The sequence below is a fragment of the Dromiciops gliroides genome, chromosome 1, assembly GCF_019393635.1.
Source record: "Dromiciops gliroides isolate mDroGli1 chromosome 1, mDroGli1.pri, whole genome shotgun sequence".
Taxonomy (NCBI): domain Eukaryota; kingdom Metazoa; phylum Chordata; class Mammalia; order Microbiotheria; family Microbiotheriidae; genus Dromiciops; species Dromiciops gliroides.
In genome coordinates, this window is record NC_057861.1 from 664,933,438 (window position 1) to 664,957,634 (window position 24,197).

At 40.6% G+C, this 24,197-nt stretch overlaps 1 protein-coding gene across 9 annotated transcripts in view; it reads left to right on the forward strand.

Moving 5' to 3' along the window:
- The window catches only part of PGAP4 (post-GPI attachment to proteins GalNAc transferase 4), a 46,056-nt gene that overhangs the window by 16,839 nt on the left and 5,020 nt on the right, over nucleotides 1–24,197 (forward strand). For 2 of the 9 annotated variants that reach the window (XM_043977350.1, XM_043977348.1), the window contains exons 2-3: nucleotides 3,589–3,622; nucleotides 3,706–3,834. The gene's annotated coding sequence lies outside the window, so the exon portion shown is untranslated. Of the gene's footprint in view, nucleotides 1–3,588; nucleotides 3,623–3,705; nucleotides 3,835–6,401; nucleotides 6,502–13,673; nucleotides 13,782–17,203; nucleotides 17,294–24,197 lie in introns of those variants that run through there. The other 7 variants (XM_043977352.1, XM_043977347.1, XR_006354138.1 and 4 more) reach the window with 6 other exon arrangements.

Genomic DNA, 24,197 nt, shown 5'->3' on the forward strand with positions numbered 1-24,197 from the left:
AGGAGCCGCACCCAGGGGAAGAAAGATAAAAAAGATCCCACAGCCGTTAGGTTTTATGTGTGTCAGTTATGTGTCTGTCAGAGCATTATACTTGTGTAAAAAATAAGTTTTTGGTTGTAGCCCATAAAGCTGTTTCTAAACCAAAAGGAAGGTTCCGGAGGTTGGAATGTGACTGCAGGATATCTGCATTGTAAATTATTCAGAGTCTGAATTAGGCACTGGAATGTAACTTCTCTGCTATGTTTTCATATCCTTGGATGAACATTGTAAAAGATGGGTTGTTTTTAAGTTATTAATGTTAGTGAAGGCTCTCTTAATCTGTGAAATTAATCCTTCCAATCTTACATGGTTGAGCTGCAAGATGAGAAGAGTGAGTATATGATTCTTCAATTTCCAGAAATTGTTCAGTAAGCAATCAAGGAGTTCTTAGGGAACACCTGGATGTTGTAATAGATTAATAAAGGGAATCCTTGGGTCTAACTTTGGGGGGGGGGGAGGTTTTAGTAATATATATTGGTTTAACTGCCATTTTGCTAGTTTCAGATGCTTTAACTAAATAGAGATGAAAGAAAGTTTAAGTATGTAGGAATAAGAGTGAAGGGCAGAAAATAAAGTTGTAATCTGTTTACAGAAGATTTAAAAACAGTTTGGAGATTTTAAGAAAAAATGATAAGCTTCCTGCATTTTGCAGGTTTGGCATGCCAATGCAAAATCTCATGGTGAAGAAAATAAGTTTCTGCTTTTGAACGGAACAACTAATTAACCCTTTCTTGGCTCACAAAGTGAGAAAAGGTCTGTGTGACTCCTAAAGAAAAAAAAAAGAGTAATTGAGTTTGATTGGAAGATCTAATTGGATATTGTGAGAAAATGGGGGAGGGATTGACTCCTCACTACCCACTGGTGGGCTAGCTTGAGAATATACCTATGGTGATTACTGTGTATTCAGATTGAGAGATCTTCCTGCCTGGGAAAGTTGGTGGAATAGAAGCAGAAACTCAAATGCTAATATCCACAAATGGGGCTTAATTCAAATAGAGAAGAACTTCTCACTGGAAGTTCCCAGGAAAAAATGAGGATGCTGCATTTGATTAGCCAGTTCCTACTCCTAGATTGTAACCCTAGGGGAAGGGCCAATCACCATTAGGGATGGGAAGAGATTAAAACAGGCCTGCATCCTTGTTCACTCCACTAGGGGGTGACCCAGCCTAGCAAGAATGACTATAAATGAGCCTTTGACACATCACCAACGCTGAGTTCCAGAAGTTATTGGAGTTATATTTCTCACAGATATTTATGGAGTCTTGCAAGTCTGGCCAAGAAAACCCCCAGATGGAGTGGGACAGGACTGAAAAATGACTGAACTACTCTGATTAGATTGTGAACTCCCTGAGGGCAGGGGCTGGCTATTCCTTTCTATCCCTGCCATTTAGCACAGTGCCAGTCACTTAGTAGGCTCTTAAAGGTTTATTGACCTTTTTTTAGAGATTCCTAGATGGTGATTGGTGGGGGAGTACAATGTTATCAACACTTTGATCTTTGAGAACAGTAATTGGTTGAGGTGAATGAGTGTATGAGAATGAAATGTTCTCCATTTTACTGTAGAGCTAGCTAACAAGGGAGGGTATAGAAGATCTTATTGATGACGGCAGTTGCTTTGGACCCAGTTAGACCCAGATAGACATTTATCTATGAAGTTATTATTGTGAAAAGAGGGAGAGACCTTTTCAACTGGTTTTAAGACTAAAGGCAAAAGAGAGAACAATTAACACTTACACAATACTAGCCAATCCATATCTTTCCAGGGAGTTCATCTGACAACTGCCATTAGGTAGGTTTGGGGTTGTCTTCTTTTTTTTTCACTTAGAGAGAAGAAATAACACCCTAATATACATCCCATCTAAGGGAGAAAGGTTGGGTGACAGATTGTACTTGGAGTCAGAAAGATCTGTGTTCAAATCATGCCTCAAACACTTACTAGCTGTGCAAGTCATTTCACCTCTCTCAGTCTCAGTTTCTTTATCTGTAAAATGGAGATAACAATAATACCTACATCATAAGGTTCTCATGGGGAGCAAATGATATATGGAATGTGCTTTGCAACTTTTAAAGGACTGTCTTGAGGCATGTGTCCTATAACAAACTATCAATTCACTTAAACTCTCCTGAGTGAGGAAGGATAGCACTTGCTGTTCCCAAATCCCAAGAAATAAAACATATCCTTAAACATCTATGGGGGAAATAGGTGGTGGGGTCCTTAGGTAATCCTTTGTAAAGAATTACACTCTTTTTTTTTTAATGTATAAGGTATTTTATTTTTTCCATTACATGTAAAGATAGTTCTCAACTTTTGTTTATACAAGCTTTACAATTTCAGATTTTTCTCCCTCCCTCCCCCCTTCCCTAGACAGCAGGTAATCTGATATAGGTTATATCTATATATCTCTATACATATACATATAGATATATACACACACATATATATACACATAATAACATTAATCCTATTTCTGCATTAATCCTGTTACAAGAGAAAAAATCAGAGCAGTGATGCAAAACCTCAAAATGGAAAAAAAAAAAAACAACAGCACCCAAAACAAAAGAAATAATATGGTTCAATCAGCATCTATACTCCACAGTTCTTTCTTTCTTTTTTTTTCTTGGACTTGGAGATCCTCTTCTATCATGAGTTCCCTGGAACTCTTCTGTACCATTGCATTGGTGAGAAGAATATAGTCCATCACAGTAGGTCAACACTCAATGTTGATGATACTGTGTACAATGTTCTTCTGGTTCTGCTCATCTCACTCATCATCAGCTCATGTAAGACCCTCCAGGTTTCTCTGAACTCTTCCTGCTCATCATTTCTTACAGCACAATAGTATTCCATTGTATTCATATACCACAACTTGTCCAGCCATTCCCCAATTGATGGGCACCCCCTCAACTTCCAATTCCTTGCTACCACGTAAAGAGCAGCTATAAATATTTTTGTACATGTGGGTCCCTTTCCCCCTTCCATGATTTCTTTGGGCAAAAGACCTAAAAGTGGAATTGCTGGGTCAAAGGGTATGCACAGCTTTATTGCCCTTTGGGCATAAGGAATTACACTCTTGCATATAGTCCAATTAGAATAAAATAATCTTTTATTTGGGTGTTTAGAGAAAGTGACCTAGAGCTTCCCTTCAGGGGAAGGAGATGGCTTAGAAACGTTCTCCTCCCAGACCTGAAAAAAGGCCACAGCTTTTATAGAGATTAGGTGGGGTGACCACCTGACCATGGAAAGTTTCTTTTGGAATGATAGTCCTGAGCTCTGATAGTAGCCGCACTTAACTGACTTTCCTGCTATAGAATTTAATCTCCCTTAACTTCTTAGGTGTGTCCCTCCTGATATCTAGTTGGCCGGTTTAAACTTTAATAATCCCTTAATTCCTCGATATGTGCTAACCCCCATGTCAATATTATAAGCAAAAGTAACAGAAACCACATGCCAGATGCTCTGAAATAGATTGCACCTGTCATCGTTTAACAGGCCTTAAAAGAGTGTGTGACAGACTTTCGCTCCATTTAATGAAACAAATTTTCTTTCAGATTATACGTAGGAGAGTGGCTGAATCATATAATGGTGGGTATAGCCGGGTTTGCTTATATTGCATTAATTATGGCAAACTTATCATACTTACTGATTTTTTTCCTTCTCCTTTATAGATAATCAGACGTGTTACCTGGTATTCAGAACAGCTTAGAGCAAAGATTGGACTGTGGTATCTTCTGATATTGATCATAACAAGATCTACTGAATAACTAAGGTGGATACAGGGTATATGTTTCACAATGGTATGTCTTTGATACAACTTTATTATCTTTGTGCATTCGTATTCAATTAATAAGACTTGAGTAAAGCCAGAATTTCAAACATGTTAACAATCTTAAGGAATGGAGTAGAAAAAATAGGAAAAAAAAATCATCTCATGAGTATTGTATTGCAGCTCCTTGGGGGTTAGGGTTTGTTTCATTCTTTGTGCTTGTATCTTTTGTGTCTAGGTCAGTGCCAGGCATAGAGTAGGTGCTTAATAAATAATCAATTGTGCAGTGGTTCTTTGCTTTCCTGAAATGATGTCTCAGTGTCTTTATTTATTTATTTTTTGTGTGTGAGGCAGTTGGAGTTAAGTGACTTGCCCAGGGTCACATAGCTAGTAAGTGTCAAGTGTCTGAGTTCGGTTTTGAACTCAGATCCTCCTGAATCCAGGGCCAATGCTCTATCACTGCGTCACCTAGCTGCCCCTAGTTGTCTTTATTTCGACATTTTTTATCAGCAATAAAAATCTCAGTTTGAAGGGACATCAGAGGCTATCTAATCCAACTCATAGTTGATCAAGCATCCCTTGTTCACCTATCAGGCAAGGGGTCCCAAACCCCTTGCTTAAAGATCTTGCAATGATGGGGAGACCTACCTCCTGAGATAGCCCCATTCTTAGCTAGCTCTAATCATTAAGAAGTTCTGCCCTTTAAGCCTAAATTTATCTCTTTGCAGATTTTGCCCATTGTCCTTGTTTAGCTTTCCAAAACTAAGCAGAATAAGTCTGATCTCTCCTCCATGTGATAGTTTTGTTTTGTTGTTTTGTTTTTTTTTTGCGGGACAGTGGGAGTTAAGTGACTTGCCCAGGGTCACACAGCTAGTAAGTGTTAAGTGTCTGAGGCCAGATTCGAACTCAGGTACTCCTGACTCCAGAGCCGGTGCTTTAACCACTGTGCCATCTAGCTGCCCCTATGTGATAGTTTTTAAATACTTGAAAACAATGATCATGTATCTCCTAGATTAACCCTCATTGCCCCCAGCAAAAAAACAAACAACAACAAAAATAAGTTAAATATCCTGACTTTCATTTAACCATTTTTCATGTGGCATGAATTTGTAATTCTCCCCATTCCTGATTGCTTTCCTCTGGATATTTTATTAGCTTATTGATGTTTAATTAAGTATATTTAATGTTGGTAGCCAAGGGTTCAGGGCAGGGGCACAAATTTTTAAATTGGAGAAAGTAATTTAAAATAGTCAAGAATTTGATCTTTTAGATCAAGTAATGCAGACTCAGCTGAAACAATGTTCACAACTACTTAGTGTAAAGTTTCTATCTAGCTATACTGTCTAAAAAAAATCTAATGAGTGGTCGCCAGTAAGAAGCTTTAGCAAGAGTTTAGACTTTTTTTTTTTTTTTTTTTTAGTGAGGCAATTGGGGTTAAGTGACTTGCCCAGGGTCACACAGCTAGTAAGTGTTAAGTGTCTGAGGCCGGATTTGAACTCAGGTCCTCCTGACTCCAGGGCCGGTGCTCTATCCACTGCGCCATCTAGCTGCCCCTAAGAGTTTAGACTTTTAAGGGCTTTTTTTGTTTGGTTGGTTGGGTTTTTTTTTTTTTTTTGGTGAGGCAATTGGGGTTAAGTGACTTGCCCAGGGTCACACAGCTAGTAAGTGTCAAGTGTCTGAGGCAGGATTCGAACTCAGGTCCTCCTGAATCCAAGGCCAGTGCTCTATCCACTGTGCCACCTAGCTGCCCCTTAAGTATTTATTAAAGAGCACTAGGATCTAATGATCAGAGAGAAAGATAAAAATCTAACTATTTCTAAGAGACCCCATCATCCGACCTGCCATAGGGAGGTCAGGAACAAAAAAAAAGACCCAACACTTCCTTCTTCCTCCCAGAAGGCTCTTGTCTCAACCAGAAACATCAAACATCACTTCCTGACGACAAGGAACTGACCTCCCAAGCCACATGGCTTGCCCTCAGAGGCCTTCTCCTCATGGCAGAGCTTTCCTACAATAACTCTCTAGCAGGTAGCATCACTCCAATTGTTACAGTAGTACAGATGAACTGAGAAAGGTAACTTCTCTGAATTGAAATCCTGAAATAAAATGCAGAAATGTCAGAGGAAAACAAATAGACAAAAGGAAAGTTTAAAATAACTGAGGGAGGGGGCAGCTAGGTGGTGCAGTGGATAGAGCACCGGCCCTGTATTCAGGAGGACCTGAGTTCAAATCCAGCCTTAGATCCTTGACACTTAGTAGCTGTGTGACCCTGGGCAAGTCACTTAACCCCAATTGCCTCACTAAAAAAAAAACCAAAAAAACAAACAAAAAATAATAATAACTGAGGGAGAAGTTTGGGCTGAGCTTAAAGTGGCCCTGAGAATAAATGCCAGTCAGTGTTCAGCAGATAAAAAGATAAAAGAGGTGCATTATACTGGGATCAGAACAACAAGGGAATGGTTACTATACTCTATGAATAATTTTCCTAATGTAGATATGACCAGATTTGAAAACCAAATTACTCTCAGGAGACATTTTCTAAAAATATAATGTAGTCGAGATTGGTGGTGTACATTTTGAATTTCTATTTTCTGACAGGACAAATAACTTTCATCTGGATTAGCAGGCAACTTTAGCAGTCTTGAGTCCAATTCCATTCATGTCATCACTATGCTCTGCCCTAGAGAATTAATCAGGTAAATATACAAACTTTTTTGCTAAAACTAACATTTCCCTCAATATGTTATTTCAAAAACAAACAAAAAATTCTTTTGCGTTTTCTCAGTTAAGTTTGTTTAGACTTCTGGATTAGGCTGAAACCTTTTTGTCTGGTTGAAATCTTTCTGTCCACTCTTGATTTCCACCACAATACAAGAGAATGGAATTCCAGTTCCTTTAAAAAAATATTGTAATTCAAGAAAAAAAAGTCTTCCAAATAATATTTTTTATAGTTCTGAAGTCTCTAGCAGTAGGGGCAGCTAGATGGCACAGTGGATAGAGCACAGGCCCTGGAGTCAGGAGGACCTGAGTCCACATGTCACCTCAGATACTTATTAGCTGTGTGATCCTGGGCAAGTCATTTAACCCCAACTGCCTTAAACATCTGGGGCCATCTCCAGTCATCCTGATGGGTATCTTACCACTGAACCCAGATGGCTCAGGAGGAGAGAGTGAAGTTGGTGACCTTGCACAGCCCTCCCTCACTTAAATCCAATTCCCTTCAAGTCACCCTGATGTCATGGTCCTCTTTGAGAACGAAAGACAAACAACTTCTGCAGTAATAGGTCTGCATTGAACTTGCGTCCTCATCCATGCTACAGGGTTAGTTTTACTGATCTCTTGAAAGACGATGGTTTTAATTTTTTTTTCCTTCCCTAATAATGTGAGTTGTCAAGAGAGCTATAAATCTCGGTGATAGGGAATTTTCTGAGAGAGTTCTAGTCATACATGTGTCCTCATGAATTAACACAGAAAACCCCAACTGCAGATTAACTCAATATCCACCTTTATTCCTGTTGTCCTTTTCTTAGCATCCTGCTGAATGGAAGCCAGGGTGTTGCACTTTAAAAGCTAAATTGAGGGGTTTATATTTTATCTGTGAGCCAATAGAAAGCTTTAGTTTGTTGAGTAGAAGAGTGATAGGGTGGGATCTGGATTTAAAGAAAACTTTGGCATCTGTGGGGAAAGACTTGAGGAGCGGATACCAATTAGAAAGGAAAGATCCCAGACTCATAATTTGAAGAGACATCACAGGCAATTTGGCTGAGGTAGCTGTGACATTGGATATAATGCTGGGCCCGGAATCAAGCAGACCTTGGTTCAGATATTGTCTTTTTTTTTTTTTTAAGTGAGACAGTTGGGGTTAAGTGACTTGCCTAGGGTCACACAGCTAGTAAGTGTTTAGTGTCTGAGGCTGGATTTGAACTCAGGTCCTCCTGACTCCAGGGCCGGTGCTCTATCCACTGCGCCATCTAGCTGCCCCTAAGAGTTTAGACTTTTAAGGGCTTTTTTTGTTTGGTTGGTTGGGTTTTTTTTTTTTTTTTTGGTGAGGCAATTGGGGTTAAGTGACTTGCCCAGGGTCACACAGCTAGTAAGTGTCAAGTGTCTGAGGCAGGATTCGAACTCAGGTCCTCCTGAATCCAAGGCCAGTGCTCTATCCACTGTGCCACCTAGCTGCCCCTTAAGTATTTATTAAAGAGCACTAGGATCTAATGATCAGAGAGAAAGATAAAAATCTAACTATTTCTAAGAGACCCCATCATCCGACCTGCCATAGGGAGGTCAGGAACAAAAAAAAAGACCCAACACTTCCTTCTTCCTCCCAGAAGGCTCTTGTCTCAACCAGAAACATCAAACATCACTTCCTGACGACAAGGAACTGACCTCCCAAGCCACATGGCTTGCCCTCAGAGGCCTTCTCCTCATGGCAGAGCTTTCCTACAATAACTCTCTAGCAGGTAGCATCACTCCAATTGTTACAGTAGTACAGATGAACTGAGAAAGGTAACTTCTCTGAATTGAAATCCTGAAATAAAATGCAGAAATGTCAGAGGAAAACAAATAGACAAAAGGAAAGTTTAAAATAACTGAGGGAGGGGGCAGCTAGGTGGTGCAGTGGATAGAGCACCGGCCCTGTATTCAGGAGGACCTGAGTTCAAATCCAGCCTTAGATCCTTGACACTTAGTAGCTGTGTGACCCTGGGCAAGTCACTTAAACCCAATTGCCTCACTAAAAAAAAACCAAAAAAACAAACAAAAAATAATAATAACTGAGGGAGAAGTTTGGGCTGAGCTTAAAGTGGCCCTGAGAATAAATGCCAGTCAGTGTTCAGCAGATAAAAAGATAAAAGAGGTGCATTATACTGGGATCAGAACAACAAGGGAATGGTTACTATACTCTATGAATAATTTTCCTAATGTAGATATGACCAGATTTGAAAACCAAATTACTCTCAGGAGACATTTTCTAAAAATATAATGTAGTCGAGATTGGTGGTGTACATTTTGAATTTCTATTTTCTGACAGGACAAATAACTTTCATCTGGATTAGCAGGCAACTTTAGCAGTCTTGAGTCCAATTCCATTCATGTCATCACTATGCTCTGCCCTAGAGAATTAATCAGGTAAATATACAAACTTTTTTGCTAAAACTAACATTTCCCTCAATATGTTATTTCAAAAACAAACAAAAAATTCTTTTGCGTTTTCTCAGTTAAGTTTGTTTAGACTTCTGGATTAGGCTGAAACCTTTTTGTCTGGTTGAAATCTTTCTGTCCACTCTTGATTTCCACCACAATACAAGAGAATGGAATTCCAGTTCCTTTAAAAAAATATTGTAATTCAAGAAAAAAAAGTCTTCCAAATAATATTTTTTATAGTTCTGAAGTCTCTAGCAGTAGGGGCAGCTAGATGGCACAGTGGATAGAGCACAGGCCCTGGAGTCAGGAGGACCTGAGTCCACATGTCACCTCAGATACTTATTAGCTGTGTGATCCTGGGCAAGTCATTTAACCCCAACTGCCTTAAACATCTGGGGCCATCTCCAGTCATCCTGATGGGTATCTTACCACTGAACCCAGATGGCTCAGGAGGAGAGAGTGAAGTTGGTGACCTTGCACAGCCCTCCCTCACTTAAATCCAATTCCCTTCAAGTCACCCTGATGTCATGGTCCTCTTTGAGAACGAAAGACAAACAACTTCTGCAGTAATAGGTCTGCATTGAACTTGCGTCCTCATCCATGCTACAGGGTTAGTTTTACTGATCTCTTGAAAGACGATGGTTTTAATTTTTTTTTCCTTCCCTAATAATGTGAGTTGTCAAGAGAGCTATAAATCTCGGTGATAGGGAATTTTCTGAGAGAGTTCTAGTCATACATGTGTCCTCATGAATTAACACAGAAAACCCCAACTGCAGATTAACTCAATATCCACCTTTATTCCTGTTGTCCTTTTCTTAGCATCCTGCTGAATGGAAGCCAGGGTGTTGCACTTTAAAAGCTAAATTGAGGGGTTTATATTTTATCTGTGAGCCAATAGAAAGCTTTAGTTTGTTGAGTAGAAGAGTGATAGGGTGGGATCTGGATTTAAAGAAAACTTTGGCATCTGTGGGGAAAGACTTGAGGAGCGGATACCAATTAGAAAGGAAAGATCCCAGACTCATAATTTGAAGAGACATCACAGGCAATTTGGCTGAGGTAGCTGTGACATTGGATATAATGCTGGGCCCGGAATCAAGCAGACCTTGGTTCAGATATTGTCTTTTTTTTTTTTTAAGTGAGACAGTTGGGGTTAAGTGACTTGCCTAGGGTCACACAGCTAGTAAGTGTTTAGTGTCTGAGGCTGGATTTGAACTCAGGTCCTCCTGACTCCAGGGCCGGTGCTCTATCCACTGCGCCATCTAGCTGCCCCTAAGAGTTTAGACTTTTAAGGGCTTTTTTTGTTTGGTTGGTTGGGTTTTTTTTTTTTTTTTGGTGAGGCAATTGGGGTTAAGTGACTTGCCCAGGGTCACACAGCTAGTAAGTGTCAAGTGTCTGAGGCAGGATTCGAACTCAGGTCCTCCTGAATCCAAGGCCAGTGCTCTATCCACTGTGCCACCTAGCTGCCCCTTAAGTATTTATTAAAGAGCACTAGGATCTAATGATCAGAGAGAAAGATAAAAATCTAACTATTTCTAAGAGACCCCATCATCCGACCTGCCATAGGGAGGTCAGGAACAAAAAAAAAGACCCAACACTTCCTTCTTCCTCCCAGAAGGCTCTTGTCTCAACCAGAAACATCAAACATCACTTCCTGACGACAAGGAACTGACCTCCCAAGCCACATGGCTTGCCCTCAGAGGCCTTCTCCTCATGGCAGAGCTTTCCTACAATAACTCTCTAGCAGGTAGCATCACTCCAATTGTTACAGTAGTACAGATGAACTGAGAAAGGTAACTTCTCTGAATTGAAATCCTGAAATAAAATGCAGAAATGTCAGAGGAAAACAAATAGACAAAAGGAAAGTTTAAAATAACTGAGGGAGGGGGCAGCTAGGTGGTGCAGTGGATAGAGCACCGGCCCTGTATTCAGGAGGACCTGAGTTCAAATCCAGCCTTAGATCCTTGACACTTAGTAGCTGTGTGACCCTGGGCAAGTCACTTAACCCCAATTGCCTCACTAAAAAAAAACCAAAAAAACAAACAAAAAATAATAATAACTGAGGGAGAAGTTTGGGCTGAGCTTAAAGTGGCCCTGAGAATAAATGCCAGTCAGTGTTCAGCAGATAAAAAGATAAAAGAGGTGCATTATACTGGGATCAGAACAACAAGGGAATGGTTACTATACTCTATGAATAATTTTCCTAATGTAGATATGACCAGATTTGAAAACCAAATTACTCTCAGGAGACATTTTCTAAAAATATAATGTAGTCGAGATTGGTGGTGTACATTTTGAATTTCTATTTTCTGACAGGACAAATAACTTTCATCTGGATTAGCAGGCAACTTTAGCAGTCTTGAGTCCAATTCCATTCATGTCATCACTATGCTCTGCCCTAGAGAATTAATCAGGTAAATATACAAACTTTTTTGCTAAAACTAACATTTCCCTCAATATGTTATTTCAAAAACAAACAAAAAATTCTTTTGCGTTTTCTCAGTTAAGTTTGTTTAGACTTCTGGATTAGGCTGAAACCTTTTTGTCTGGTTGAAATCTTTCTGTCCACTCTTGATTTCCACCACAATACAAGAGAATGGAATTCCAGTTCCTTTAAAAAAATATTGTAATTCAAGAAAAAAAAGTCTTCCAAATAATATTTTTTATAGTTCTGAAGTCTCTAGCAGTAGGGGCAGCTAGATGGCACAGTGGATAGAGCACAGGCCCTGGAGTCAGGAGGACCTGAGTCCACATGTCACCTCAGATACTTATTAGCTGTGTGATCCTGGGCAAGTCATTTAACCCCAACTGCCTTAAACATCTGGGGCCATCTCCAGTCATCCTGATGGGTATCTTACCACTGAACCCAGATGGCTCAGGAGGAGAGAGTGAAGTTGGTGACCTTGCACAGCCCTCCCTCACTTAAATCCAATTCCCTTCAAGTCACCCTGATGTCATGGTCCTCTTTGAGAACGAAAGACAAACAACTTCTGCAGTAATAGGTCTGCATTGAACTTGCGTCCTCATCCATGCTACAGGGTTAGTTTTACTGATCTCTTGAAAGACGATGGTTTTAATTTTTTTTTCCTTCCCTAATAATGTGAGTTGTCAAGAGAGCTATAAATCTCGGTGATAGGGAATTTTCTGAGAGAGTTCTAGTCATACATGTGTCCTCATGAATTAACACAGAAAACCCCAACTGCAGATTAACTCAATATCCACCTTTATTCCTGTTGTCCTTTTCTTAGCATCCTGCTGAATGGAAGCCAGGGTGTTGCACTTTAAAAGCTAAATTGAGGGGTTTATATTTTATCTGTGAGCCAATAGAAAGCTTTAGTTTGTTGAGTAGAAGAGTGATAGGGTGGGATCTGGATTTAAAGAAAACTTTGGCATCTGTGGGGAAAGACTTGAGGAGCGGATACCAATTAGAAAGGAAAGATCCCAGACTCATAATTTGAAGAGACATCACAGGCAATTTGGCTGAGGTAGCTGTGACATTGGATATAATGCTGGGCCCGGAATCAAGCAGACCTTGGTTCAGATATTGTCTTTTTTTTTTTTTTAAGTGAGACAGTTGGGGTTAAGTGACTTGCCTAGGGTCACACAGCTAGTAAGTGTTTAGTGTCTGAGGCTGGATTTGAACTCAGGTCCTCCTGACTCCAGGGCCGGTGCTCTATCCACTGCGCCATCTAGCTGCCCCTAAGAGTTTAGACTTTTAAGGGCTTTTTTTGTTTGGTTGGTTGGGTTTTTTTTTTTTTTTTTGGTGAGGCAATTGGGGTTAAGTGACTTGCCCAGGGTCACACAGCTAGTAAGTGTCAAGTGTCTGAGGCAGGATTCGAACTCAGGTCCTCCTGAATCCAAGGCCAGTGCTCTATCCACTGTGCCACCTAGCTGCCCCTTAAGTATTTATTAAAGAGCACTAGGATCTAATGATCAGAGAGAAAGATAAAAATCTAACTATTTCTAAGAGACCCCATCATCCGACCTGCCATAGGGAGGTCAGGAACAAAAAAAAAGACCCAACACTTCCTTCTTCCTCCCAGAAGGCTCTTGTCTCAACCAGAAACATCAAACATCACTTCCTGACGACAAGGAACTGACCTCCCAAGCCACATGGCTTGCCCTCAGAGGCCTTCTCCTCATGGCAGAGCTTTCCTACAATAACTCTCTAGCAGGTAGCATCACTCCAATTGTTACAGTAGTACAGATGAACTGAGAAAGGTAACTTCTCTGAATTGAAATCCTGAAATAAAATGCAGAAATGTCAGAGGAAAACAAATAGACAAAAGGAAAGTTTAAAATAACTGAGGGAGGGGGCAGCTAGGTGGTGCAGTGGATAGAGCACCGGCCCTGTATTCAGGAGGACCTGAGTTCAAATCCAGCCTTAGATCCTTGACACTTAGTAGCTGTGTGACCCTGGGCAAGTCACTTAAACCCAATTGCCTCACTAAAAAAAAACCAAAAAAACAAACAAAAAATAATAATAACTGAGGGAGAAGTTTGGGCTGAGCTTAAAGTGGCCCTGAGAATAAATGCCAGTCAGTGTTCAGCAGATAAAAAGATAAAAGAGGTGCATTATACTGGGATCAGAACAACAAGGGAATGGTTACTATACTCTATGAATAATTTTCCTAATGTAGATATGACCAGATTTGAAAACCAAATTACTCTCAGGAGACATTTTCTAAAAATATAATGTAGTCGAGATTGGTGGTGTACATTTTGAATTTCTATTTTCTGACAGGACAAATAACTTTCATCTGGATTAGCAGGCAACTTTAGCAGTCTTGAGTCCAATTCCATTCATGTCATCACTATGCTCTGCCCTAGAGAATTAATCAGGTAAATATACAAACTTTTTTGCTAAAACTAACATTTCCCTCAATATGTTATTTCAAAAACAAACAAAAAATTCTTTTGCGTTTTCTCAGTTAAGTTTGTTTAGACTTCTGGATTAGGCTGAAACCTTTTTGTCTGGTTGAAATCTTTCTGTCCACTCTTGATTTCCACCACAATACAAGAGAATGGAATTCCAGTTCCTTTAAAAAAATATTGTAATTCAAGAAAAAAAAGTCTTCCAAATAATATTTTTTATAGTTCTGAAGTCTCTAGCAGTAGGGGCAGCTAGATGGCACAGTGGATAGAGCACAGGCCCTGGAGTCAGGAGGACCTGAGTCCACATGTCACCTCAGATACTTATTAGCTGTGTGATCCTGGGCAAGTCATTTAACCCCAACTGCCTTAAACATCTGGGGCCATCTCCAGTCATCCTGATGGGTATCTTACCACTGAACCCAGATGGCTCAGGAGGAGAGAGTGAAGTTGGTGACCTTGCACAGCCCTCCCTCACTTAAATCCAATTCCCTTCAAGTCACCCTGATGTCATGGTCCTCTTTGAGAACGAAAGACAAACAACTTCTGCAGTAATAGGTCTGCATTGAACTTGCGTCCTCATCCATGCTACAGGGTTAGTTTTACTGATCTCTTGAAAGACGATGGTTTTAATTTTTTTTTCCTTCCCTAATAATGTGAGTTGTCAAGAGAGCTATAAATCTCGGTGATAGGGAATTTTCTGAGAGAGTTCTAGTCATACATGTGTCCTCATGAATTAACACAGAAAACCCCAACTGCAGATTAACTCAATATCCACCTTTATTCCTGTTGTCCTTTTCTTAGCATCCTGCTGAATGGAAGCCAGGGTGTTGCACTTTAAAAGCTAAATTGAGGGGTTTATATTTTATCTGTGAGCCAATAGAAAGCTTTAGTTTGTTGAGTAGAAGAGTGATAGGGTGGGATCTGGATTTAAAGAAAACTTTGGCATCTGTGGGGAAAGACTTGAGGAGCGGATACCAATTAGAAAGGAAAGATCCCAGACTCATAATTTGAAGAGACATCACAGGCAATTTGGCTGAGGTAGCTGTGACATTGGATATAATGCTGGGCCCGGAATCAAGCAGACCTTGGTTCAGATATTGTCTTTTTTTTTTTTTAAGTGAGACAGTTGGGGTTAAGTGACTTGCCTAGGGTCACACAGCTAGTAAGTGTTTAGTGTCTGAGGCTGGATTTGAACTCAGGTCCTCCTGAATCCAGGGCCGGTCCTCTATCCACTGCTCCACCTAGCTGCCCCCAGATATTGCCTTAAATAATTACTAGCTGTGTGACCGTGGGCAATCAATTAACCTCCTTGCCTCAGTTTCCTCACCTGTAAAATGGGAATAATAATAGCATCTACCTCCCAAGTTCTGAGAATCGAATGAGATAATACTTATAAAGCTTCTAGCATATAATAGGCTATGTGTATACATGTATGTAACATGTGTGTATGCATGTATGTGTTTATGTGTATACGCACAATAATCCCTCAATTTGCACGGAGGTTAGGGGCATAGAACCCCTGAGAATGTGAAAAACTACAAACAACTCCAGGCTCCACCCCAAGCTTTTATTTTTAATAATTCAGATCATGTTTATTTAACACAAAAAACAAGTCGGCACACCGCATCTATTTTTAAAAAGTTGCAGTTTCTACAGGAGATAGATATGTAGCTGCAGCAACTACTTCGCAGATTTTCTTCTCCTAACAAAAAGATACAGAGATCACTGTGGGGAAAAAAATCACATGACTGTGTCTGTATTGTAGAGAAACAAAGAAGTGGCGTTCCCCAAAAGACTGAGTAGCCTGTAGTTCTTTAGCACACTGAAACTTTTTAACAAAATTTAACTGTTTATAGTAAATATATATATATATATGTATATATGCATACTTATGGTAGTAAATTATAAAAATAAATTAATAACATACAATATTCATGCATTTATAATTTACGAATTTTCAAAAAGTTTTCTTTACATATATGTGCCACCTGCAGTTTTCTGCAGTATGTGGCAAAACTCCAAAAATTCCCATTTAATTATCGATGGCCAACCCATGAATAACCAAAACTGTGAACGTGAAACCTGTAAATTTTGAGGGATGACTGCACAACAGGGAGTTCATAAATTAATTTATACACACACACAGACACACACTTATTCCCTCCTTTTCCATCTAGTTCAACTATCTCTAAGCAAAAATCCCTTCCAGAGCATGCCTGAGAAATGGTCATCCAGCCTTTAAATGATGACCTCATTCCACTTTTAGCTAGCTTAATTGTTAATGAGTTGCCCTGTCTTGTGAATAGAAAGCCAGCCTCAGTCAGGAACACCTAGGTTTAAGTCTAGCCTCCAACACCTTCTGGTGGGTGACCTTGGGCACATCATCTGAAGTTTGCAGTGCTTTTGTCAAATCTCTAAAAGGTAAACTGAGGAATAATTTCTATTCCACATGGGTAGAGAAGTTTTCCTATGCCAGTGAATTAGCTGATTAGCACCATTTGATAGAAAGTCTTCTCTTTGGTAAACCTAGAATTTCCTCTTTCTAGTTTCTACCCATTTTGTGAGATCAATGCAACTGAATATGCTTCATTATTATTGGAAATCTTGGTAAACACTTTGTGATACAGTTTCAGTGGTCTGGTTCTAAGTTTTTTCAATACCTGTTTTTTATGAATGTCATAGCTTAAAAAAATGCCTCATGGGGATAGAGAGAGCCAAGCAGAAGCAGCACCTTATTGGCTGCACTCAATAAATGGCAATACTCATTTTTCTATCCCATCAACTACTTATGCAAAGACTTGTTGAAATTGGGTTAATGACTTTCCATCATCCCTGTTGTCAGGAAGGAGGGACTTGGTATCAGGAGGTCAAGTCCCAAGGTAGTTGGTCTAGGTATGGGGGGAGGGCCTGGGGGCAGGGCAGGGGCAGTGGCAGAACATAAGATACTCAGGCCCTATTTTTATGATAGTAGATGTTCTTCATCTAGATGTAGGGGCAGCTAGATGGCTTAGTGGATAGAGCACTGGGTCTAGAGTCAGGAAGACCTGAGTTCAAATTTGACCTCACACACTTACTAGCTATGTGACCCTGGGTAAGTCACTTAACCTCTGTTTGCCTCACTCCACTGGAGAAAGAAATGGCAAACCATTCCAGTATCTTTGCCAAGAAAACTTGGTGGACGGCATTGGCGTGCTGTGGTCCATTGAGTCCCAAAGAGTCAGACATGGCTGAACAACAAGATGTTCTCCATTTGCTTCCAAGTGATCCTGTAGGGGTGGGGGATTGGTTTCTTGAAGGAGAACTGCAGATCAGAGAGCTCTGTGCTTGGTTACTTGATCCCCAAGCCCATTAGCAGCCACAGCTGCTGTTTACTTAACACTGCTATGCCTGCTCCTTTTCAGTATCCTGGCTATCACTCCTCCCAGGCTCTGCTAGAGCCTACTTTGTTTTCCCAGGGGTGGAGGAAGAGAAAATCCCAGGTAGGCAGCCCTGGGAGCTCATGAAAGGGGATACATCAAGGTGTGTGCTGTTGCTGCTGATGGGGAGGGGTAGGTGGGGGGAAGGGACTGAAGACCAGGTTGGGTGGGAATGATTGACTGTCTGCCGGGAGAAGGGTGTGCTTGGTTGAATGTCTATCCCAGCCTGGCCTATGCCAGGTACAGGCAGACAGAGAGGGAAGCAGGAGTTCCAAGGGTTCTGAATCTAGTCCTTAGCACAGTGTCTGGCACAGAACAGGTTCTTAATAAATGTTTATTGATCCATTGAATAATTGTGCTATTGTCCTCGGTTCTGATGTTTTCTTTGCATGACTCAGTGGATAATCTTTTATATACAGGGCGGTATGCATGCCCTACTTAATCACTGCTGTAGAAGAGAGTGGAATTGCTTTGGGGCGTTCCAAAAGACAGAATTAGCACCAGTGGGTGGGACTTAAAGGGAGGCAGATGTTTCTGGTCAATATCAAACACCCAAAAGAAACAGCATGGGGTAGGGGATAGAGAGTGGGCCTCGATGATAACAAGACATAGGTTCTAGTTCTACCTCTGACATACTCTCTGTATGACCCTGGGCAAATCACTTCACCTCTCATCATCAGGTCTTCTTAAACTTTTCTCACTCACAACCCTGTTTCACCTGAAAAATTTTTACATGAGCCCAGGTATATAGGTATATAAATAGGTATGCATAACCTTTTACTTTTGCCAGTTTTTTCATGACCCCCACATTCACTGACACAACCCATAGTTTAGGCTAGGCTCTAGACTAGAAGTAAGAAAGTGCTGACCTGCCTTAATAGAGGCAATTTCCTCATTTGAGAGGTGAGGAAATGGCAAACCACTCCAGTATCTTTGCCAAGAAAACACCATGGACAGCATCGTCGTGCTATTAGGTCTTCAAAGAGTCGGACACAGCTGAACAACAAAGTGTTCTCCATTTGTTTCCAAGTGGACCAGTGTGGGTGGGGGGGTTGGTTAGGGTGGGGGGAAGGGGGTGTTCTTGGAGAACCATTACCATTACCATACCTGCAGTCTCTGTGCCTGTATTACACAGAACTACCACAACTAGCCGTTTTACAAAAGTGGAATAGAAATCTTTGTCATTGTTGAGATGTTGGCACCTGTCTGCTTCTGGAATTGGAGTTTGGGAACCAATTAGATAGGCCTGAGCAAAACCCTACCTATAAAACACCTGGTCATCCCTGGTCAAGCCTGTTCTGCATTGAGGCATGGCCCCACACAAAGAAATGGAGGAGTGGCTGAGAGCCCAGCATAGCTTGAGACCAGGGCAGGAGGATGGTGCTTCCTTCAGGATTATCCCTTTTCTGGGCACCTCAAGACCCTTCCCCAAGGATGTATCTAGTCCTTCTGCAGATTAAGTTGTATCCTTATCATTTGAGTGAGTGATCCTGATATAGATGTAATAATAATTTGACATTTTTGTAGTGTTTGTGGAAATTTATTTTGATTTGGGGACCCTACCTTTGGGCTGAGATTAGAAAGCCTTACGCCCTCAGGGTCTCTTCTGTGTGGGAGGTGCTGGTGCCCTTCCCCCTCCGTTTCAGCTGAGCCAAAAAGCCCTGTGGGCTGTATGAGAAGGGGGTGGGGAGAGAAGCCCCCCAGCTCCCTCCTACCTGAGCGGATCTATCCCAGAGATCCTGGGCTTGTCCAGGCCGGGCTCTGGCATAGCCTGCGCTGAGGCACGTGATGCTCAAACGTCACCCCAGCCCCAGCTGCAGCCCTGGCTGGCAGATTAGCTTGGGGTGTTTGGGGGTGGAAAAAAAAGCCCCGAGATTTGAGTGGAGAAAAGGAAAATATATATAGACCTGGGAATTAGACTTGGGGGGCCTGTGGACAAGAACAAAAAGGGAGAGGCTGACAAGATTAGAGGGGCGGCAAAGGTTGAAGAAGACAGACAGGGAGGTTGCTACAAGGACGCTAGAGAAAGTGAGAAACGGCTTTCCAGTTAGAAGAAGGTCCGTTGGTACACAGGAAGAGGCCGAAGGACAAGACTGATGGAGCAGACAAACAGAACAGGAGGCAGCAGAGAGCACAGAAGTGGTCAGCACAGGGTACAGGTTGGAGAAAGGGAAGATTAAGAGAACAGTAAGGAGAGGAAAGTTAGAAGCAGGGGGATAGACAAAGTGAAAGGGGCTCAGAGTTAGAATAAAGGACCTGAGTAGTGAAAGTGGAACATACCCTAAGGCAAGAGGCTGCTAGGGCCCTTATTGTATTAAAAAAGTTCCAGGCCCAGCAGGTGAAAGAGACACCACAACCAACGCAGTCAGATTGTACATTTTATTTCCCTGTATTCTTAATTTTAAATAGTATCTCATAAACAAACTCTGTTTTGATTATTTAGGTAAGAGGCTTCTTAATATTTTTCTTATCAATTTGGGAGCAGTGTGGTGGAACTTTATAAACAGCCCATATTAAATTCATAGCAGTCAGATAGCTAAATAGTCAAAAGTCCCCAGATTAGTCCTCCAGTCAGATTAGCCCCCAAATTAGGCCAGTAGTTCAAAATATTCTTACATGTTTTAAAGTTTACAAATGCTTTGCATAGATTATCATTGTACACTCTTCCCATGGGTCCTTCATGACCTGCTGAGACAACCCTGATGCTGTCAAGTTCTGGCTGACACTCTCCCCACATAGCCAGTCATTTCTGCATCAACAGCATCTCCTGTGTCCATTCCCTTCTCTCAAATGGCCACTAACTTAGTAAAGGCCCTTCTCATCTCATCTTTTGTAATGGGCTAACCTGTCTCCCTGCCTCAGATCTCTCCCTACTCCAGTCCATCCTCAACTCAGCCACTATGATGATTATCCTAAAGTTCAGGTATCACCCCCTATTCAAAACTTATTCCCTCCAGGATCAGATATAAAATGCTCTGTTCGACATTCAAAACCCTTTGCACCCTGACCCCTTAATTACCTTTCCAGTCTCCTTACACTTGATTACCTTCCACATACTCTACAATGCAGAAACAATGGCATTCTTGCTGATTGTTACACATGATACTTCTGGCACTGTGCCTTGGCACATACTGTCCTGAATTGTATCTCCCCCTCCTCCTGCCCCTACCTCTTTCTCCTGGCTTTCTTCAAGACATGGCTCAAATTTAATCTTCAAAATGCATTTCTCAGTGCCCCACACTGGTAGTCCCTTCCTCTAAGATTACCTTACATTTACACTGTATGTTATATGTTATTTGCATGTCACCTCCCTTATTAGAATGTGAAACTCCTTGAGGGCAGGGATCATATTTTTGCATTTCTTAGTATCTCTAGTTGTTGGCACAATACCCGGCACATAGTAAATGCTTCATAAATATACATAAATATAAATATACGGTTGGCTGACTGACTTCATAGATTTACAGTCCAGAGATACTATAAGTAGAGCTGTAAATTTACATGTGACATATTAAACACATTAATTCAAATTAGAATATGATTATTGTATAAGACAAAACCAAAAACCATTCTATATTGGGTGTGATGCAGGAGGAGTTGTTTTCAGTAGGAAAGCTTGTAAAAGAGTTAATGCAGAAGGCTCAGAGCTGAATTTTGAAGGAAGGTTTGGATTTCAACAGATGGAAATGGGGGTAGGATGTTCAGTGTCTGTGCATCTGTATGGGTAGGATACATCTCTACAAAGCATGGAGGTGGGAAGGCCCCAAAAGAAGAACTTCCCGAGATAGAACACGGAGGGAATCTGTTCTAGACCTAGAGAATGACTTATCTGGAGGTAGGTAAGTATCTGTACTGAGACTGGGAGTTGCTGGTAGTAGTAGTGGCGGTGGTAGTGGTAGTAGTAGTAGTATAGTTTGGCTGGAACAAAGTGTACGGGAATAGGAATTGCAGTAAATGCTTGGGTTCAGAGGTTCTATTTTTTCTTTCTTTCCTTTCTTTTTTTTTTGAGGGCAATGAGGGTTAAGTGACTTGCCCAGGGTCACACAGCTAGTAAATGTCAAGTGTTGGAGGCCAGATTTGAACTCAGGTCCTCCTGAATCCAGGGCTGGTGCTTTACCACTGCGTCATTTAGCTGCCCCTATTTTTAATTTATTTATTAACTTTTTTGCTGTGCAGTGAGGGTTAAGTGACTTGCCCAGGGTCACACAGCTAGTAGGTAGGTGTCAAGTGTCTGAGGCCGGATTTGAACTCATATCTTCCTGAATTCAGAGCCGGTGCTTTATCTACTGCACCACCTAGCTGTCCCTCAGAGGTTTTATTAAAAGAAAAAATACTTTCTCTGCCTCTCTAGATTGCCTATCCTGAAGTAGACCCAAAGTTACTTATAAACATAGATGGAAAAAACACTTTTGAGGAGGGATAGGGTGAAAGAAGACAGGAAATAGAGTAAAATCAAGGGGAGGGAAGAGGATGAAAGGAAATACAGTTAGCAATAGTAACTGAAAAAAAAATTGAAGCTGAGATTAGGATGGAACACTATTGTGCTGTAAGAAACGAGGAGCAGGATGCTATCAGAAGGACTTATAAAATGCATTCCACCTACAGAGAAAGAACTGATGGTATATGAATACAGATTGAAGTATAATTTTTGTTTTTGTTAGTTTCTATTTCTAAAGTTTTTTTGGTCTCATGTTTTGCCTGACTGCATAGGTATAACTTATATTGAATTGCTTGAGTTCTCAAGGGGGTGTGGGGAAGGAGGGAGGAAGAGAATTTGGAACACAAAGTTTTAAAAATTGATATGAAAATTTGTTTTTACATGTAACTTGGGGAAATAAAAAATTTAAATTATCATTCAAAAAACATGGATGGAGAAAAAGCTCTAAGAAAGTGAACAGCAGAAATAAATGCAGTGTGGAGTTTTTTATTGATTTTTTTTAAAAAATTGATATGTTAGGGGGCAGCTAGGTGGCACAGTGGATAAAGCACCGGCCCTGGATTCAGGAGTATCTGAGTTCAAATCCGGCCTCAGACACTGTGTGACCCTGGACAAGTCACTTAACCCCCACTGTCCCGCCCCCCCCCCCCAAAAATGGATATGTTCGGTGACTTCATCGATATTTTATTAAATGCTCATACACACACATGGAACAACCCACCCCCATCTCCATCTGTTGACAATGAATCCTTCCTTTAAAATCCAGTTCAGAGCCTTCTGCATTAATTCTTTCAAAAACCTTCTGGTAGGAAACAAGTTTTTGTGCCTCACATCCAATACTGAATTTTATTTGTATTTGTTTTATCACCACGGTGATAGATGTTAGGAAAGATACCGAAATTAAATAAGGCACATTCCCTATTTTTAAGTAATATACAATCTATAACATAGACTGTCTTCAGACTATCTCATCATTGCATTTCAAAGACACAATCTCCTGTGTCTACTAATTTCCTTGACCAGAGTAGTCCATTTCCATCTGTCATTCATAGTAGTTTAGAGCAGAGGTTCAGGGGGTCTAGGAGGTCAAAACTATTTTCACTTATAGTTCTATATTTTAATTTCTATTATGATAAGCATACATGTACATATTTACTATAGTGTGTGTGTGTGTGTGTGTCCCACATAAACAAAAGCTATTTGGGATCTGCAATAATTTTTAATAGGATTTAAGGCTCCCAAAACTAAAAAGTTTGAGAAGTCCTGGTTTACAGACCAATTACCATTGGGCTTTGTCAGTAGATGAGTTCTTAGCTGTGGGATTTCTGTTACTGCCTCACATTTTGCGTTCCTTCAGCAAGTTGGGGTCCTTCCTGGGAAGCCAAGTTACTCTGGCTCCCTGCCAGTCACCAAACAGGGAGCTCACTTCTTCTCCATACCATCAGTATTTTCAAAGTCCACCTGGTCTTGAAGAGGTTCCGAATTTTAGCATCAGTCTTTTTTTTTTTTTAAAGTTCTATGTTGCTTTTACTTTGCTCTGGGAATGGTAGCCGCTATTATTTATAATTTTAATAGAGTTGCCTAGAGGTTAAATCATGGAATAATCCAACCTGCATTACTAACAGATGTTTCCTCCCCTTTGAGTTCTATATACCAATGAAATCCCAGGTATAATCCCTGTGCTCACCTCTACTTAGAGATACTTTCATTCTAGCCACATTCAGAGTTTATATCTCATGTTCTAAACTGCATGTGTAAATGATCAGGAGCAGATACCATTCTATTTCATATCTAAAGAATATGAAAGGGAAGGTGAATAAACTACTTACTTGAGGTGAGGCATCTGTTTTATTTTTTTTTTAATGTTTTTCTTTAAAATTTTTTTTATAGATGTAGTACTTTCTCCTTAAACCCCTCACCCTGCCTTAAATATTTAGTTCCCTTCTAAACAAAGAAAAATATTTAAGCCAAATCAACTGATAAAATGATTACTTTTTTGTGGGGGGGGAGACAATGAGGGTTAAGTGACTTGCCCAGGGTCACACAGCTAGTAAGTGTCTAGTGTCTGAAGCCAGATTTGAACACATGTCCTCCTGAATCCAGGGCTGGTGCCTTATCCACTGCGCCACCTAGCTGCCCCCGCAATGACTACTTCTGACAACATATATTCACATCTGTAGTCTCCCACTTCTTTATTGAAAGAAAGGAATATATTTCATCATCAGTTCTCTAGGAATTATATTTATCATTACAAGTAACCTAAATTCAACAGCTTCTTATTAGTTGTTTTCTTTGTATTTTGTAATCATTGAATAATTTGTTATTGTTTTACCAACTGCACTGTATCAGCTTATATAAGTCTCCTAATGTTTCTGCTCATTGTTTTAGGAGACACTAAAGTCCATGATTCCTGTGTAGTGCATGTTCTAGAGATGGGGCCCTCATTGGCCAGGCCCCCTATTATACTCTCCTCCTCACATATTTTCAAATTTAAAATTTTCTATTCCCAGTAAATCAGCTGGATTGCAC